The 19,363-nt window shown below is 38.4% G+C and overlaps 2 pseudogenes across 1 annotated transcript; one reads left to right on the forward strand and one right to left on the reverse strand.

Annotated features, from left to right (window-relative positions):
* Positions 1-8,751: 8,751 nt before the first annotated feature.
* LOC100348805 (claudin domain-containing protein 1 pseudogene) lies at positions 8,752-9,861 on the reverse strand (annotated as a pseudogene). The gene has a single exon (XR_016229582.1). The product of XR_016229582.1 is annotated as a claudin domain-containing protein 1 pseudogene (transcript).
* A 621-nt stretch (positions 9,862-10,482) lies between these two features.
* On the forward strand, positions 10,483-10,554 carry LOC149127710 (U2 spliceosomal RNA; annotated as a pseudogene).
* Positions 10,555-19,363: the final 8,809 nt, after the last annotated feature.

Raw genomic sequence — 19,363 nt, forward strand, 5'->3', positions numbered from 1 at the left:
AAACTGGAACATTCTATGCCGAAATACAGATTGTGCTCTGTTTTGCAGTAAAACTAAATTCAATAAAATGTGAGCAAACAAAATGATAAATTAATCAAATATTGGTATGCTGCCTAATTAGATGTTTAATTTCATCAGCACTCTATTTTGTGGAAATGGAAAATAGAATATGTCTATTTAATGGGATATATTGACAGAATGGGAACTAGTAAATTTCAGGCATCCTTTTTAACTGAAGTAAAACTGTGTAATAGAACCAAAGCACACTCTTTCATGAATTGAAAGCCATTTAAATATAGTGAGAGTCTATGTATGCATGAATTATAAATGAATGCATCATAAACAAAGGAAGGTCAACAAAGTTCTTTAATGTTAATATCTTAACTTACTTGCTTGTAAATTATATATGTTATTTACAAGTAAGCACTTATTTCCTACTTGAAATAAACTTTGGATTTATTGTATATTCCCTCTACTCACTTCTATTCTTCAGCTTGGAGTGCTATTTGGAAATATGTGGATAAACATTAATTTATCATATATAAGTGGGTAGAGTTGGGGATGGAGGTGGAGAATCAATACCACTCCCTGTTGGATGAGGGCCAGAATGCTGTCAGGCAATGCACAGGCAGATTTTTCCCTTCTTCCAGAGGGAAATCATCCAGCACAACTTATCACTAATGCTTACATAGAGAATTCTGGTTGATTAATTCTAATTGAATCTCACGTAAAGTATGGATTTTTTTTTGTTAAATTTATTAAGTCTTCTAAAATGGAGAAAAGAAAATGAGAGGAGAGAGTAATTTTGGTTTTTGAATTAAGATGGGTTCTTTTGCAAACAAAGAAAAGCTGCATCATCAATAGCAGAGCTATAATTGTGTAACTTCAGCATTTTTTTTTTAAGATTTATTTATTTTACTTGAAAGTCACAGTTATACAGAGAGCAGAGAGAGAGAGAGAGAGAGAGAGGTCCGCCATCCACTGGTTCACTCTCCAGATGACCGCAATGCCCAGAGCTGCGCCGATCCTAAGCCAGGAGCCAAGAACCTCCTCTGGGTCTCCCACATGGGTGCAGGGGGCCACATACTTGGGCCATCTTCCACTGCTATCCCAGACCACAGCAGAGATCCAGATCAGAAGTGTAGCAGCCAGGTCTCGAACCGGCACCCATATTGGATGTCGGCACTGCAGGTGGTGGCTTTACCCGTTATTCCACAGTGCCGGCCCCTCAGCATTTTAAAATTACATTGACTGTATATTTATAACTTTATTGTAGTCAACTTAATTATGTCACTTAAATAGACAAAGGACAACAAATATCATATAGCAATCTACAGATATATATACAAAATTTGAATTAAAGAGTGCATACTTCTAAAATCATGAAACATTAGGAAACAGCAATGCTAGCATCCCCTATGGGCACCAGTTCCAGTCCAGACTGCTCTACTTCCTGTCCAGCTCCCTACTAATGTGCCTGGGACAACAGTGGAAGATGGCCTAAGTCCTTGGGTCCCTGCATCCATGTGGGAAACTCTGATGAAGCTCCTGGCTCCTGCCTTGCATTTGACCCAGCCTGTTCATTGATGCCATTTGAGGAGTAAACCAACAGATGGAAGATCTCTCTCTCTGCTTTTCTGTAATTCTTTCAAATAAATAAGTAAACATTTTGAAAAAGAAAATAATATTGTTAAAGCAACATAATAAAAAGAAATATGTGAAGATTTTAAAACAGATTTTGGCTTACTTTTCCTTAAAGAATATGGAGATACATATATATATATGTGTATATATATATATGTATATATGTATGTATATGTATATATGTATGTATATGTATATACATATATATATATATACACATACCGCCTTTGTGGCAGATTATTAAATTGAATTAAGTTAAATTGTATTTCAAAGACTCATCTTTATATATTTGGGGTATTATATGGTAATTAGTACAAGAATAATAGATGTTTATTGGAAGACTGAAAATGCTAAAAGCACAAAATTAAAGATAATGTATTTTTATAATTGTGATTATATTTTATAAAGTGATTCTACTCTCAAAATTTCCAATGCATTAATAAATTTTACATTGAATTCCATCAACTGAGTTTGCCTTATGATAAGTAATGATTCCCCGATAAATTAACAAATTCATTTACCAAGCAAATATTTGAAATTTTGCTGCCCATCAGTGGGTTATCACTAGTGTTGGATTTAAGAACAAATCAAGCAAATTCTTTTCCCTTACATTTTGGACATGGGTTTCATTTATTGTATAATTTTTTTAAAGATTTATTTATTTGAAAGGCAAAGTCACAGAAAGAAGAGTGAGAGAGAGGAAAGAGAGAGAGAGAGGTCTTCTAACCACTCTCTCACTCTCCAAATGCAAGCTACTGCCAGAGTTAGGCCAGGCCTATGGCAAGAGCCAGAAAATATCCGTGTCTCCCACATGCATAGCAGGAACACAAGTACTTGAGCTGTCATCTGATGCCTCTCAGGTGCAATAGCAACAAGCTAGATTGAAGTGGATGCAGTACCGAATCTGAGCACTCCAATACGGGTTATAGGTGTCCCAGTCAGTAGTTTAATCCATTAGGCCACAGTGCCCATCCATGGTCTTATATTTTTCTGTGGAGGACATATGTATGTATGCATATGTCAGTAATGGGCATGTGCTTTGAGTGAAAAAAGAGTTAGATGCACAAAAGTTATACTCAACAATGAATGGGTAACTTCCATTGGAAGAGCAAGGAAGAAATATCTGAGGGAGTAACATTTCATTAGACCCTGAAGTAAACATATCTCTGTATTAGAAGAGCCATTTCTCTTAAATACAAAGTCATCATATACAAAGGCCCTGAGATGTTCCTTGATATTATCAAGGAGAGATAAGTCAACCAGAGTGATTCAAGCAAAGGGTGGTGACCAGAGACTGCAAGCAAGTTTAAGTAGATGGAATACAGGTAACTGGACTTTTAAGTGGGTGGAAAACTATCAGAGGACTTGAAATAAGAAAATTAAGATGTAAAAAATCTGCAAGAAACTGATAAGGATTTTATTAAGGATTACCATCGAGGCTTACTCTTATTTCAAAAACCATGTGCTTAATCTCAATACTAATCATTAATGTCACCCCTTGGTATCCATCAAAGATTGTTTCAAGAACGCTCTCATGAATATTAAAACTAAGGGATACACAAATCTGTTTGAATAAAATGGAGCAATATTGCATATAACCCTTAAGAATCTTCCCATTTAATTAAATAATTAAATCAATCCTAGATTATTATGCTATAATGACTAAAACATAAAGTCTATAATATTCAGAACAGGCTCATTTTTAAGAATAATTTTACACCATATTTGTTTGAATCCATGTATATTTAACTTGTAGGTATGATGGGCTGATAGTATTCATTTTATATTCTAGTAAGAGGTTAAATTAAATTCAGAAGATTTAATTAAATCTCTAAATTTTCCTAGATTTTGGAAAATATTTATGCATTTTAAGACTTGAGACCTTATAATTTGTCTCAGAAAGAAAATCTATAGTTGTTACTTAAGCACCACCCCCCTTCCAAACATTTCAATGTCTTGGATAAAGGTTCAGCTCTGAATCATTTGATTGACTTGGCATGGAATGTAAACACATCTAATATTCAGAACTACATCCACCAACATGAGAAAGATGATAATTTATCTCTGATGCTTGAAATGTTTGTCTGGTGAACAATTTCTCTGAAGTACACATTATTCTTTTAGTGGCGGATCTTGATTTTAAATCTCTAAATGAAAATTGTAAGAGTTTAAGAATTATTTCTCAAGAGCAATAATATATATAGATATCTATATCTACATTGTTTCCCTTTGAGGAATAGAAAAACTTCAGACTAAATTATAACTTCAGCTTAAAGTGCTGTGGTTAGTAATAAACATTTATTCTTGTAACTAGATACCACTCAGACAATGAATACATGTATAGAATTATCACATTTCAATACCTCACGTGAAAACAGTCCCAGTAGAAAATTTGTAGTTTTAAACCCCTCAGGGATCAGTAATTTTGAATTAATGACATCAGATATTATGTTTCTGAAATACAGCCTCTCACAGGAGTTTCCATGCAACATTGGTAAACATTATGCCATCTGCATAATTGCTCTGTGCAGTTTTTCACCCCTTTTCCATGAAAGGCAGAAATCATTTTTTAAAAAATGGGGGGAGGAAATATTAGAAAAAATATTAGAAAATCTCTGAACAAATTATCATAAACATGCATATCAAATAAATAGTTGTACTGAGGCCTTTCATCAGATAAAACACGTGAGACCTAAATGCTTGCTTTGGGGTTGCTTCCCTCCACAGAGAAATGCAGCCACCGGTCTCCTGTCACATGATTGTACCCTTCATGCAAGCTCCAGTACAACCTGCACCTTGATGGTAGAAAGATAGTAAATAGTCTGGTCTTCTAACTTTGCAGTACAAAAATTTCTCCAGTTAACAGGAATCTTGGTCTTTGAAAGCAGAAATCTAAGAATTTCGCAAAAATTGCTCTGGGCTGAAAAAAATAATCCTTAACTAAAGTGGTTTGCCTCAGAGGAGAAGAAACAATGACAAGTCAAAATCAGCTATAAAGGGTCTTTGGATTGCCTCAGCTGTTGTTTTCTAAAAGGTCATTCAACCTGAGAACTCATTGTGGGATTGGCTTCAGTCGCCAGTACAGCGTCTGTTGCAGAGAGAAATGTTCAGCTCCACTGTCACTCATGATTCCTTCATTCTCCTTCAAATACTGCTCCTGAGAATTTTTCCCAATGAACTACTTGTGTGCAAGCATGTCTGGCTAGTGGGCATTAAATTGAAGGGAGGAAAGAGGAAAAGTGGAAGGTACACCCCCTTTTTTAAGATACTATGACCTAGAGTCAGATCTCCCACATTCATTCACATTGTAATAACTAGAACTACTCTTGTGACCACCCGGAATATCTACAGGATCCCTGGAGTCACTGCCACAGTGAATATGTCTTATCTCTAGCAACTGCTACAACATGCAATAGACACGGTGACTTAAAGAATGGAGGGCCATTTCTCACAGTTCGTGTTAGACTCATAACAATATATGAATGGTAACTTTTAGAAGATAGGAGATTTAGAATGAGAAGTTTAAATTTTTAATGAAGTTTCAAGTACAACAATGAGATTTTCTTTTTTTAAAGGTTTATTTAGTAAATATAAATTTCCAAAGTACAGTTTATGGATTACAATGGCTTTTCCCTCCCATAACTTCCCTCCCACCTGCAACCATCCCATCTCCCAATCCCTCTTCCATTCCATTCACGTCGATTCATTTTCAATTCTCTTTATATACAGAAGATCAATTTAGTATATATTAAGTAAACATTTCATCAGTTTGCACCCACATAGAACATAAAGTGTAAAATATTGTTTCAGTACTAGTTATAGCATTACTTCACATTGGACAACACATTAAGGACAGAGATCCCACATGAGGTGTAAGTACACAGTGACTCCTGTTGTTGACTTAAAATATTGACACTCTCGTTTGTGGTGTCAGTAATCTCCCTAGGCTCTAGTCATGAGTTGCCAAGGCTATGGAAGCCTCTGGAGTTCGCCAACTTCGATCTTATTTAGACAAGGTCATAGTGAAAGTGGAAGTTCTCTCCTCTCTTCAGAGAAAGGGACCTCCTTCTTTGATGTTTGATGGCCCTATTGTTTCCACTGGGATCTCACTCACAGAGATCTTTCATTTAGGTTTTTTTTTTTTTCTGTTTTTTTTTTTTTTTTTTTTTTTTTTTTTTTTTTTTTTTTTTCCAGAATGTCTTGGCTTTCCATGCCTAAAATACTCTCATGGGCTGTTCAGCCAGATCCAAATGACTTAAGGGCTGATTCTGAGGCCAGAGTGCTGTTTAGGACATCTGCCATTCTATGGGTTTCCTGTGTATCTCACTTCCCATGTTGGATTGTTCTCTCCATTTTTCTAGTCTATCAATTAGTATTAGCAGACACTAGTCTTGTTTGTGTGATCCCTTTGACTCTTAGACCTATCAGTGTGATCAATTGTGAACTGAAATTGATCACTTGAACTAGTGAAATGGCATTGGTACATGCAACCTTGATGGGATTGTATTGGAATCCCCTGGCACATTTCTAACTCCACCATTTGGGGCAAGTCCAGTTGAGCATGTCCCAAATTGTAATCTCCTCCCTCTCTTTTTCCCATTCTTATATTTAACAGGGATCACTTTTCAGTTAAATTTAAACACATAAAAAAAATTGTGTGTTAATTGCAGAGTTCAACCAATAGTATTAACTAGAACAAAAAAATACTAAAAGGGATAAAGTATTAAATTGTACATCAACAGTCAGAACAACAATGAGATTTTCTTTTTACTTTTGCTTGATTTCAATATAAGAATGGGACATAATAGTCTAATAGTCTGTTCCTAGGAATACCACTCACTTTTTTCCAAATAACTTCAAAATAAATATTTCATATGCATTCTTCATTAATCTCACAAATATTTTAGGGTGGTTAAATGCAATTTGCCGGACAATGTAGAATTGGCTAACAAAGACCAAATTCAGATTCATGTAGTATCCATGTTGTATGGCACTAGCAAATAGATAAGTGAACATATAAATTCTATACTGTAAAATAAACTTTTAATGCGGGCTAGATGAAAATCTAAGAGGTTACAGAGAATTGGCAACAAAATAATACCGGATAAAACCGTAAAAGTTCATTAGCACAGTCACTGTGCATAACTGTGTACATATACCTTGTCGATAGATGAAAATGCAGTTTACTTAGCACAACACAACAAAGGAAGTTTTACCAAAGATCCTGTTTAGAAGATGACATAAAATGGACCACGTCTAAATATTCGTAGATATTAACCAAAGTAGTACTAAAAATTTATCATATTATTTCCAAATTATAAGATTTACAATTATTTGATTATTTAAAAATCAAATAATAAACTTAAAGAGAAAGAAAACCTAGTTTTCTTAAATATCAATAGTCAAACCATCTTTTTTTTTTATTTGACAGGCAGAGTTAGTGAAAGAGAGAGACTGAGAGAAAGGTTTCCCTCCATTGGTTCACCCCCCAAATTGCCACTATGGCCAGCACGCTGTGCCAATCTGAAGCCAGGAGCCAGGTGATTTCTCCTGGTCTCCCATGCGGGTGCAGGGGTCCAAGCACTTGGGCCATCCTCCACTGCCTTCCCGGGCCACAGCAGAGAGCTGGACTGGGAGAGGAGCAACTGGAACCAGAACCTCTAGCCCATATGGGATGCTGGTGCCACAGGCTAAGGATTAACCAAGTGAGCCATGGCGCCGGTCCCCAAACCATCTTTTTAGGTATCTGTCTTCAACAAGTTCTTAAGTAGAAAAAATAATAATTTCAAAATGTTTCACTTGCAGTCTTAATGTCTCATTTTCTTTTTTTTTTTTTAGTCTCTTCTCATTTTTAATTTAATTTTTTTTTAAAAAAGACAGATTTAGGATATGGTAAGAAATTACTCTTACATTTTTTTTAAATCTGTCAAGTGCTGCAGTAATGGAATAAATAAATTTTTAAAAGCTCAATGTTTAGACATATTTATAAAAAATGACTCAATTAGAAGACATTAAATAATGTTGACACAAACCAGAAAGGGGTTAGGGAAGGAAAGGCACATAGATTCACCACTAGAAATAAAGACCATTCTTGGAGGTTAATGGATAAAGCTTTAGATCTTGTGGTAGTTTACCCAGCTCTGGAGGGTCTTTGTGGTGGACACTTCTGTATGGTACTTGGAATAAATAAAAGCAGTTGGGGAATTTACTCTGAAATCTTAATGTAAAGTTAAAAAAAAAAAACACAGTCTTAAAAAACCTAGCGTGAAGAGGGAAGGAGCAAAAATTCAAAGTGGCTTGGTAGCACTGAAAATCCTAATGAAGAGATCTAAATAATAAAATAAGATCAACCTTCTTGTCTGGCTGAATTGAAATTCTTACAGTTACAAAATTAAATGTAAGTGGGCCGGTGCTGTGGGTTACTTGGTTAATCCTCCACCTGCAGCACCGGCATCCCATATGGGCGCCGGGTTCTAGTCCCGGCTGCTCCTCTTCCAGTCCAGCTCTCTGCTGTGGCCCGGGAGGGCAGTGGAGGATGGCCCAAGTGCTTGGGCCCTGCACCCACATGGGAGACCAGGAGGAAGCACTTGGATCCTGGCTGAGGATCGGTGCAGCACTGGTCATGGCGGCTATTTGGGGAGTGAACCAACAGAAGGAAGACCTTTGTCTCTCTCTCTCACTGTCTATAACCCTATCTGTTAAATAAATAAATAAATAAATAAATCTATTTTAAAAAATTAAATGTAAGTAAACACTGTATTTTTTCGTTTTCTTATAGGCAGACACAGTGTAAGTATAAATAGCTGCTACATCTCACTTCAAAGGAACTCATGTGCCAATGTCTAGGGAAAAGGATTTTAGATAGTTTCCCAACTTTATGGAGCCCAGGTCTTAAAAAAACCCTGATACCACTGGTTGACTAGCTATCTACAGCAGCAAAGTAAACATGAAGTTCTAACAACAACAAGAGGTCTCCCAAAGAAACTGAAAAGTTTCTAGCTGTAAAGATGTAGTTTTTGTAGTTTTTTTGCTAACAGGAATCAGCAGAATTTGTTCTGGGTCAATTTGCTGCTGCCAATTTTCTTTCACAAATTTGTGCCAAGTCTCTATCCATGTCTTTGTGTCTGGACTCTGAACTTAGATTAGTGTGTTTAAATGACGGAATCACTCAGAATAAACCACATAAATTTTAGTGGTATTGTTATCTAGTGTCATATATGTATAAATTCAATGGATTTTCCAGATAAAATGGTATATCCACAAAGAAAATTAAAATTAAAAACTGGGAGGGAGGCCAGGTAAAATGTCAGTATTAAAAAATAATAAAAATGGCAATTGTAAAGCTGGCAGTTTCCATTCACGCCACACGATATGCCTTCATGAAGGTGTACTCTTTCCGGTTGGTGTGAGCAGCCCAGATGAAGAGGGCAGAAGCCATGAACTGTAAGGGAGCTGAGACGCAAGCCAGGCAGAAGGACCATCCAAATTCACCAGACACATTCTCAGGCAGCTCAGGTTTCTGACGAAGTAGTTCAATTCCAGCAACATAACAACTTACTGAGCCCAGTGTACAAAGACCTGCAAGGAGATGGAGAATGCCCGTGGCAACGGTGGGATACAAGCTTCGACAGATACAGGCACAAAGTCCAGTCAAATCCCCAAAGCACATCAAACCCAGACTCACAAAAGGGAAGAGGAACTGGCAAACGCCAAAGATAGGTCCGAAGTAGATAAATTCCACTATTGTGGTTTCCGGGATCAACAATTTTCTCCATGAACTGTTCATGTAGTGTGAAACTTAGGCATTTTGTAACCACGTCAAATGACTCTGCCCTTTCTAGCGGACTGTACCAATGTGTGTTTTTGGGTATGGTGATACACCGTCTCCACAATCCCATTGTGCCGTTGTATCGGAAAAGTGCATCGTTGTAAGTCTTTTCATCTGCCTCATCACTAATGAAGTCTTCCCAGATGCTTTTATTCCAATCACTTGAATTCTCTTGAACTGGACTTCGATACTCATACCAAAAGTCTGTGCCAATTGAGGCTGCCATGTAGATGGTGGAAATGAAGCTAAGCACACAAGCAATTACAAATGCTGTAGCAACACGGTTATCCATTCTGGCATTCAGACTGCTCGCCCACGCTCTTGCTCCAACAGCTTCACCCTCTAGCTCAGACCACAGCACCCTACTCTCCCCGCGCCTCCTCTGACACCAATGTCTCATTTTCAACTGTTGTGAACTATAATGCCATTTTTTCAAATTCTATTTACTTAGTGTTTTTAATACTGTTACATAGCATATACTCAGTGTATATTTGAGACTGAATTCATATGCAAATTAATAAATGTATAAACAATGCATTATGCAAGATTGAGCAATCACGTTCATGAACTGCAATTATTTGATTATGTGGTTAGTACTCAATAAAAAATATTACATTGCAGGAGGATTTAGAAAGGGCAAAATTGGCAGAAAATGTAAGCAGAAGAATTCTTTAGAACGGCAAATTGGTATGCATCAGAAATTATAAAGATTAACCAAGCCTGTGAAAACAAAAAGATAAAACAAGGAACTTGGAAACAATTTTGTTCCTGCAATCTCAAAAGGCTTGGTACCAATTAAACAATTTATTTATCAGACACCTATAAGATACACTTTCTTTGTACTGAGCTAAATCATGCAGACAATGTAACTGATCTCAAAGAGCTTGTATTTTACAGGGGGAAAGTACACAATACAGAAATACATTATATTTCAAATATGACTGAATTAAGGCAAGCAGAAACGTAGATATCAATGGTAAATTATTTATTTTTTAATAAGGATTTAAGGAATTGCTTCTCGGCCTTTTGGCTAAGATCAAGTGTAATAATGATAAAAGATAATTTTGTAGATGTGACCTTAGAACAAAGAACTATAGACAGTGCATGCTGGGTGTACTCAAGAAATGGAATGCTAGGATGTACATTGTCTCTTGTCATAATGCCTGGACTCTAATAAAATAGCTAATAGGAAAATTCAAAATCTGCAGCTTAAAGGAACCTAATCCAAATTCAAGCCTTGTTTCAGTAGACAATAGATATAACAAAATTACAAATTTTTGCCATGGAAGGAAAAACAAATAGTGAGGCTTTTAAAGGAAAGATCTTAAATAAAAGACGAAATCAAAGAACAGCACATCATACAGTTCCTGTTAAAGAGCGTTTGCTAGTGTATAATAAAAAGCATTTTTAATCCAATAGAAGTATGCACTATAAAAAATTAACAGCAATCATCCCAAATTTATGCAGCATCTGCTTCTTTGGCCATTGTTCTCTCTTCAAACTGTTTGTTTTTATTTCAGCTACTAACCTATATTAAAAGCTCAGACAAAAGCATAGATAAATGAATTCTATTTCATCAAATTTAATGGGAAGAAGTGAAAAAATAGTGCTAAATTAACAAAGTGAAACTAGGTAATGCAATCCATCTTTTCACATATTATATGTAGGAACTTCAAATTTGTAACAGAGATTGTCATTTGTGATATAAATCTCAAAATATTTATAACTCACTATAAAAACCCATTCAATAGGAAGTAAGAAACATTCCAAAACATGCTAGAACACATGCAAAAAAACCTAATTGACATATTGAGAATTATGGATTTCTATATGTGAAAATCCGAGGTGTTAACACTGTTTTATAAAAGGGGGTTAGGGGAATTCTCTTGAAGTTGCATTTGAATAGCATGCAAAATATTTTTACTTAGATTAATTGGTGGAAGCAGATTGATGATAGGATTGTGAAAGGACAAATCTTTCCCTTCAGGAGCCACTCTTTATGTCATCTGGATGGACCCTTTGCTAGAAATTAAATGATATTGCATCCACAATAAAGAGATGATTACAAAAAAGTGCTTTTTACTCTCTTGAAGCTTAGCCACTTTGAGTCAAATAGTTAATTTCAAAATAATATCAAAGTCATGAAATTGTCCAAGTGTATAAAGTATGATCACTTCAAACCAAACGGCCCTAGAATATTAGGGAAGTTGTTATTTTGAATATTCTGTCTAAATTTTTTCTGTTGCTTATTCCTCTATTTGATTATTCCTCTCTAATTATTTGAAATTTTGAAGGCTCGATCCTGATGTTTGTACAGTTTTTGAGTATTTTGTATTGTATAATTTTCTTAATGGTTACTCTGCTTATCCCTGTATGCTGGCAGTGAGGTTTTACCACTTACAGTGGAGTACAGGAACTTTGCTTACCTTTACAGTCCTCTGTAACTCAACACTTTTGAAATATGATTGCTTTAATTATTTTTCCACGCCTAATCATGCTATACTTTTAATTCAACCTTTAAATATGGTTCAGGAAATCCATGAGAAGTTGAATTGTGTAGTCTATGTTACTCATTCTGAAAATGTTTTATCTTTTTCTGAAATTCCAAGCATTTTTTCTTTTATCATTTTTCTATTTAAAAAATCCCTAGTCATTATTATAGTTAAATTTGATAATAAAATTTGCTACTTTGATTACATCTGAAGATGGTTCTATTTTCTCTTTATTCTTGAGAATGTTTTCACTGGGTGTAGTATCTATGGGTGACAATTCTATCTTTCATGCCTCTTGCTTTTCACTCCTAAGATTTTAACTGAGAAAGAAATCTGTAGTCATTCAAATCGGTATTCCTCTGTTAGTAATGCATTGTTTCTCTCCCTGGATTCATCTGTATTTTCCTTTCTCTTTAGGTTTCAAAAGATTCATTTCAAGTTTTTTTTTCTTTTTTTTCTAACTTTTATTTAATGAATATAAATTTCCAAAGTACAGCTTATGGATTACAATGCCTCCCCCCCCCATAACGTCCCTCCAACCCGCAACCCTCCCCTTTCTCACTCCCTCTCCCCTTCCATTCACATCAAGATTCATTTTCGATTCTCTTTATATACAGAAGATCAGTTTAGCATACAATAAGTAAAGATTTCAACAGTTTGCTCCCACACAGAAACATAAATTGAAAAATACTGTTTGAGTACTAGTTATAGCATTAGATCTCAATGTACAGCACACTAAGGACAGAGATCCTACATGAGGAGTAAGTGCACAGTGACTCCTGTTGTTGACTTAACAAATTGACACTCTTGCTTATGGCCTCAGTAATCACCCTAGGCTCTTGTCATGAGCTGCCAAGGCTATGGTGTGGGGAGCAATCCGGACTAGACTAAGTTACTGGAATTAAGACTTATTCTATGCATCTGCTCTCCCACAATATGGCGCTGGGAGAGGAGAAAACAGCTTCTGCACAGCTGCCTCCAGTTCAACCAATAAACAGCAGGACTTGCTCCTGATTGGAGGAGAGCAGCGTACTCGGCGTGTGGGCAGCCGAGTTGGGATTGGCAGAGGAGGACTATAAAGGAGGAGAGAGACGGCATGCACCAGGAACATCTAAGAGGAACATCTGAAGGAACACCTGTGCAGCCCCCGAGAGAGCCGGCCGGCGGTGTGCCGCTCCCCTGCGGAAGTGGGGAATGTGGCAGGGGGAACCGCCCTTCCACGGAGGTGGAAGGACCAGCAGCCAACCTGGGAAGAACCAGCAGCAAACCCGGGGAGGGCCGAGCAGACGAAAGAACAGCGCAGGGTCCTGTGTCGTTCCTCCACGAAGAGGGGGAGCGACATAATGGTGCCGTGACTCGGATATGAAGCCTAGGCAGGGTTTAGTGTCGCTCCTCCAAGAAAATGGGGAGCAACATAATGGTGCCGTGACTTGGATAGGAAACCTAGGACGGATAGGAAACTTAGGACGGATATGAAACCTAGGAGGGAAGAAACGGGAAGAACTGGGAAAATACCGGAGAGAGAGACTAGCAAACAGCCTAGGGAAAAGCCGGACGAAAAAGGTGCCGGAAGAAGCTATTGAAAGCCTAGGCATAGACTCGGATATGGACTGTGGGAAAGAAGTTAGGATTGAAAGCGGAAGTGAAAGCTTTCATAGACTCGGATGCGGACTATGGCGGGGAAGCTAGGAGATTGAAAGCGAAAGTGAAACCTGGAGGAGGCTTGGACTCGGATACGGACTGTGGGGAGAAGCCAGGAGAAATGAGAGGAATATTGTTGGAAGAAAACTTAAGGAAACATACCGGGTAGAGAAAAATGTTAGGGAGGATGAAGCTGCGAGTGCAGGCCGAGGCGGAGACATAAGCCACCTTGGAATTCTTCAAGTCACCCCGGGGAGCAAGAGGCGAAGATCTGGAACCAGAGGCAGAGACGTGGGCCGCCAGGATTCGCCAGGTTAGTCCGGGGAACTTGGACTGAATGCCGGTGGTGGCAGAAACATTCGCGGAAGCCGCCGCGTGCAGAGAGAGCACGGGGCATGAATAGATAGGGAATGCGGGACTGGCGCGAGGCCGTGGTGCGGGCACGAAGTGCATGGAGACCGCAGAGCGTGCGCGCAGAGCCGGGAACCCGCCGGCGGGGCGAGGCGCCGGGAAGCTGCGCAGAGCCGTGAAGCTGCCGCGGGGCGAGGTGCCGAGAAGCAGCCTCGGGGCGAGCGCCGCCGGGAAGCCGCAGGGATAAGAGAAACAGAAGTTTAGAAGTAAAATGAGAGAAATAGGAATGCTGGAAGATAGAAGTAAAATGGGAGAAATAGGAATGCCCGGAGATAGAGAAATAGAAAGGCCTCCCCTCAACATGGCAATGAGAAAGCTTGGATTCGGTCTGCCTGATTAGTGAGGCGATGAGCACCTGCGGCGGCTAGCAGCTTATGCGCCGCGGGTCACCGAAGACAGGCACGAATTAACATCAATAAGGCCTCCCCACAACACTGCAATGTGAGAGCTTGGATTTGGTCTGCCTGATTAAGTGAGGCGATGAGCACCTGCGGGCGGCTAGCAGCTTACGCGCCGCAGGTCACCGAAGACAGGCACGAATTAACATCAGTAAGGCCTCCCCACAATACAGCAATTAGGAGGCTTGGATTCGGTCTGCCTGATTAAGGCGGTAAGCACCAGCAAGCGGCTCAACCAGAGTGTGAGCTGCAGGTCACCGAACACAGGCACGCATCAGTGCCTAAAAACCTCCTCACAACATGGCGAAGAGAGGACCCGGATTCGGTTTGCCTGATTGATAGGACTTGTAAGAACCTGTGGCAACTCTAGCAAGTAGAGCAGAGTGTGTGCCGTGGGACACCGAAGACAGGCGCGTATCAACGCCAAAAAATAAAAAGAAAGGGGGATCTGTGGGGAGCAATCCGGACTAGACTAAGTTACTGGAATTAAGACTTATTCTATGCATCTGCTCTCCCACAATATGGCGCTGGGAGAGGAGAAAACAGCTTCTGCACAGCTGCCTCCAGTTCAACCAATAAACAGCAGGACTTGCTCCTGATTGGAGGAGAGCAGCGTACTCGGCGTGTGGGCAGCCGAGTTGGGATTGGCAGAGGAGGACTATAAAGGAGGAGAGAGACGGCATGCACCAGGAACATCTAAGAGGAACATCTGAAGGAACACCTGTGCAGCCCCCGAGAGAGCCGGCCGGCGGTGTGCCGCTCCCCTGCGGAAGTGGGGAATGTGGCAGGGGGAACCGCCCTTCCACGGAGGTGGAAGGACCAGCAGCCAACCCGGGAAGAACCAGCAGCAAACCCGGGGAGGGCCGAGCAGACGAAAGAACAGCGCAGGGTCCTGTGTCGTTCCTCCACGAAGAGGGGGAGCGACATAATGGTGCCGTGACTCGGATATGAAGCCTAGGCAGGGTTTAGTGTCGCTCCTCCACGAAAATGGGGAGCGACATAATGTAATGGTGCCGTGATTCGGATATGAAGCCTGGGCAGGGTTTAGTGTCGTTCCTCCATGAAGAGGGGGAGCGACACTATGGAAGCCCACTGAGTTCACCGACTCTGATCATATTTAGACAAGGCCATGGTCAAAGTGGAAGTTCTCTCCTCCCTTAAGAGAAAGGTACCTCCTTCTTTGATGACCTGTTCTTTCCACTGGGATCTTACTCGTGGAGATCTTTCATTTAGGGTTTTGTTTTTTTTTGTTTGTTTGTTTTTTGTTTTTGTTTTTGTTTTTGTTTTTTTTTATTGCCGGAGTGTCTTGGCTTTCCTTGCCTGAAATACTCTCATGGGCTTTTCAGCCAGATCGGAATGCCTTTAGGGCTGATTCTGAGGCCAGAGTGCTGTTTAGGACATCCGCCATTCTATGAGTCTGCTAAGTATCTCACTTCCCATGTTGGATCATTCTCTCCCTTTTTTATTCTATCAGCTAGTATTTGCAGACACTAGTCTTGTTTATGTGCTCCCTTTGGTTCTTAGTCCTATCATTATGGTCAATTGTGAACAGAAATTGATCACTGGGACTATTGAGATGGCATTGGTACATGCCACCTTGATGGGATTGAATTCGAATCCCCTGGTATGATTCTACCTCTACCGTTTGGGCAAGTCAGCTTGAGCATGTCCCGAATTGCACATCTCTTCCCTCTCTTATTCCCACTCTTATAATTAACAGCGATCAATTTTCAGATAAGTTTCAACACTTGAGAATAACTGTGCATTGATTACAGTATTCAACAAAAAGTATTAAGTAGAACAAACAAATAAAATACTAAGAGCGATAACATATTAAGTTGTTCATCAACAGTCAGGGCAAGGGCTGATCAAGTCACTGTTTCTCATAGTGTTCATGTCACATTAACAGGTTTCCTTTTTGGTGCTCAGTTAGTTGTCACAGAAGCACAGGCAGTCAAAGCCAAAATTAACATTTGGGATTGCATCAAATTGAGAAGTTTCTGTACTGTAGAAGAAACAGTCAGGAAAGTGAAGAGGCAACCAACAGAATGGGAAAATATATTTGCAAACTATGCAACTGATAAAGGGTTGATAACCAGAAACTACAAAGAAATCAAGAAACTCCACAACATCAAAACAAACAACACACTTAAGAGATGGTTCAAGGACCTCAATAGACATTTTTCAAAAGAGGAAATCCAAATGGCCAACAGACACATGAAAAAATGTTCAATATCATTAGCAATCAGGGAAATGCAAATCAAAACCACAATGAGGTTTCACCTCACCCCAGGTAGAATGGCTCACATACAGAAATCTACCAACAATAGATTCTGGAGAGGATGTGGGGAAAAAGGGACACTAACCCACTATTGGTGGGAATGCAAACTGGTCAAGCCACTATGGAAGTCAGTCTGGAGATTCCTTAGAAACCTGAATATAACCCTACCATTCAACCCAGCCATCCCACTCCTTGGAATTTACCCACAGGAAATGAAATTGGCAAACAAAAAAGCTGATTGCACATTAATGTTTATTGCAGCTCTATTCACAATAGCTAAGACCTGGAACCAACCCAAATGCCCATCAACAGTGACTGGATAAAGAAATTATGGGACATGTACTCTATAGAATACTATACAGAAGTCAAAAACAACAAAACCCGGTCATTTTCAACAAGATGGAGAAATTTGGAAAACATTATGCTGAGTGAATTAAGCCAGTCCCAAAGGGACAAATATCATATGTTCTCCCTGATTGGCGACAACTAACAGCACCAAAGGGGAAACTTGTTGAAGTGAAATGGACACTATGAGAAACAGTGACTTGATCAGCTCTTGTCCTGACGGTTGATGTACAATGTAATACTTTATCCATTTTAGTATTTTTTTGTACTATTACTTTTTCAAGTTTTGTATTAAGTGGTTTTTTGAAGACTTTTGAGATTTTTCCTATTTGGGATGGTTTTATCCATTATTTCTTTAAATACTTATTCAACTTGATTTTCTATTTTTCCTCTAGGACCACAATGATTTGAATGTGACTCTTTTATTACTTTCACACAATATTTTTTTAATTATTATTTTTTTCATTTTTGAGATAATATTTTTAAATTTAAATTGTAGCCAAAGGGTAGTGCTCTACTACATAGAGTTCAACAAATAAAAAGCAAAAGACCATAGTTGAGCAAGGTAATAGGCAAGGGTTATAAACAAATAAAATGATGTTCAACTTCACTCATATAAAGTAATTTTTAAAGCAGTCATAGATCATTAAAACTATAATAGTATATAATTCTTAACAATTTATGACCAGAATTTAAAACAGAGTTTGACAAAACAATATCTGTGTTTTTTTATATCTTCTTAAAATGTTTAGCTACTGCATATAAAGGAGAAAATATATTTGAGCACATTTCCCTCAACTTAATATCCTCCAGTTGCAACCATTTTGAGGCAAATGATAGAATTTCATTCTTTTTAAAGATGAATATTTCATTATTACTATGTATTATGTATACCACTATTCTTACGTGTTATATATAAATTTATATATATTTTCTTTTTCTTTTCATCTGGTTATGAGCATCTTGATTAATTCCATTTTTTGGGTACTGAAAACAGTACTGCTATAAACAGGGTCTTGTAGGTATATTTTAGTGTGATCACTGTGAAAAAAAGTATGGAGATTTGTGTAAAACCATAGAAATAGACTTGCTCTAGCAATATCACAATTGGTATATTCTCATTGTTTTTTTTTTTTTTTTGGTTAATTTTATTTCTTTGGAAGCATTTTCCATCTTTTTGTTTAAAAGAGTTCCTAGCTGATTGTTCTATTGTTTTCATAATAGCTTAATATCTTGTCAGATTATTGCAACATCTGATTCATCTTAGTTGTCCTGTCTGTTGTTGATCAATTTTTCCCATTCAAATTGTGATTTTCCTGGTTCTTGGTATAGCAAATGAAATGCTGTATATTTTGAACATTATGTTACCCATCACTCAATCCTGTTTAATCTTTTTGCTATGTATTCTCTTTGTTGATTTGTACCACAAGAACACGGTAGGTGTGTATGTTTGGGCCTTCTCTTGAGTTTCATCAATATCACTCTAAGAAAAGTGAAACACTCATTTACACATCCTCATTCCAGATTGGTAGGGCAGAAACACAGCTCCAGCCTTTGTTGACACTCCTAGTAAAAGTAGTTCATGGCTATCATTGTTTATGTGTCTCTGATTAGTGGTGTAAGTTTAATTCATTGTTTGACCCCACTTATATCAGGAGAATGGTGGCATGGAATGCCTTCTAACCAAACTTCAACCACATAATTTTAGCTTACTAGTGCCTTATGGGAACAGAGATACAACTTCCTGATGGTAAGCTACAGAGAGAAAAAAGAGAATGAAAATTGGAAAGAGAAAAGCATAAAATGAGAGTAGGTGAGTGGAAATTATTATGGACTTAAAATTGCATCTATGAAATACATGACACCTGTTCTCTTTATATAAATAAAAAATAAAGAAATATATCACTGTAAGGCACATTTTAAACTTATTTTAATTTAATTGAAATGCAGAGTGACAGAGAGAGATGTGAAGAGACAGAGAGAGAAAGAGATCTTCAGTGCACTGGTTCACTCCCAAAATGACTGCAAAAGGCAGGTCTACGCCAGGCCAAAGCCAGGAGTCAGGACCTCCGTCCTGGTCTCCCACATGGATGGCAGGGGTCCAAGTATCTTGGCCGTCTTCCACTGCTTTCCCAGGTACATTAAGAGGGAGCTGCATTGGAATTTGAGAAAGTCAAACCCACAGTCTAATAAGGGATTACAGTGTCACAAGCAGTAGCTTAACCTGCTGCACAAAAATGCAAACTACAATATATGTTTTTTAAAGAGTAAAAAACTAAACAACTAGGCTTTAACACATGTGGAGGGCTTAAAAAGTGAATTG

This window comes from Oryctolagus cuniculus, chromosome 2, assembly GCF_051225735.1.
Source record: "Oryctolagus cuniculus isolate XC-2025 breed Fujian yellow rabbit chromosome 2, ASM5122573v1, whole genome shotgun sequence".
In the NCBI taxonomy this organism is placed as follows: Eukaryota; Metazoa; Chordata; class Mammalia; order Lagomorpha; family Leporidae; genus Oryctolagus; species Oryctolagus cuniculus.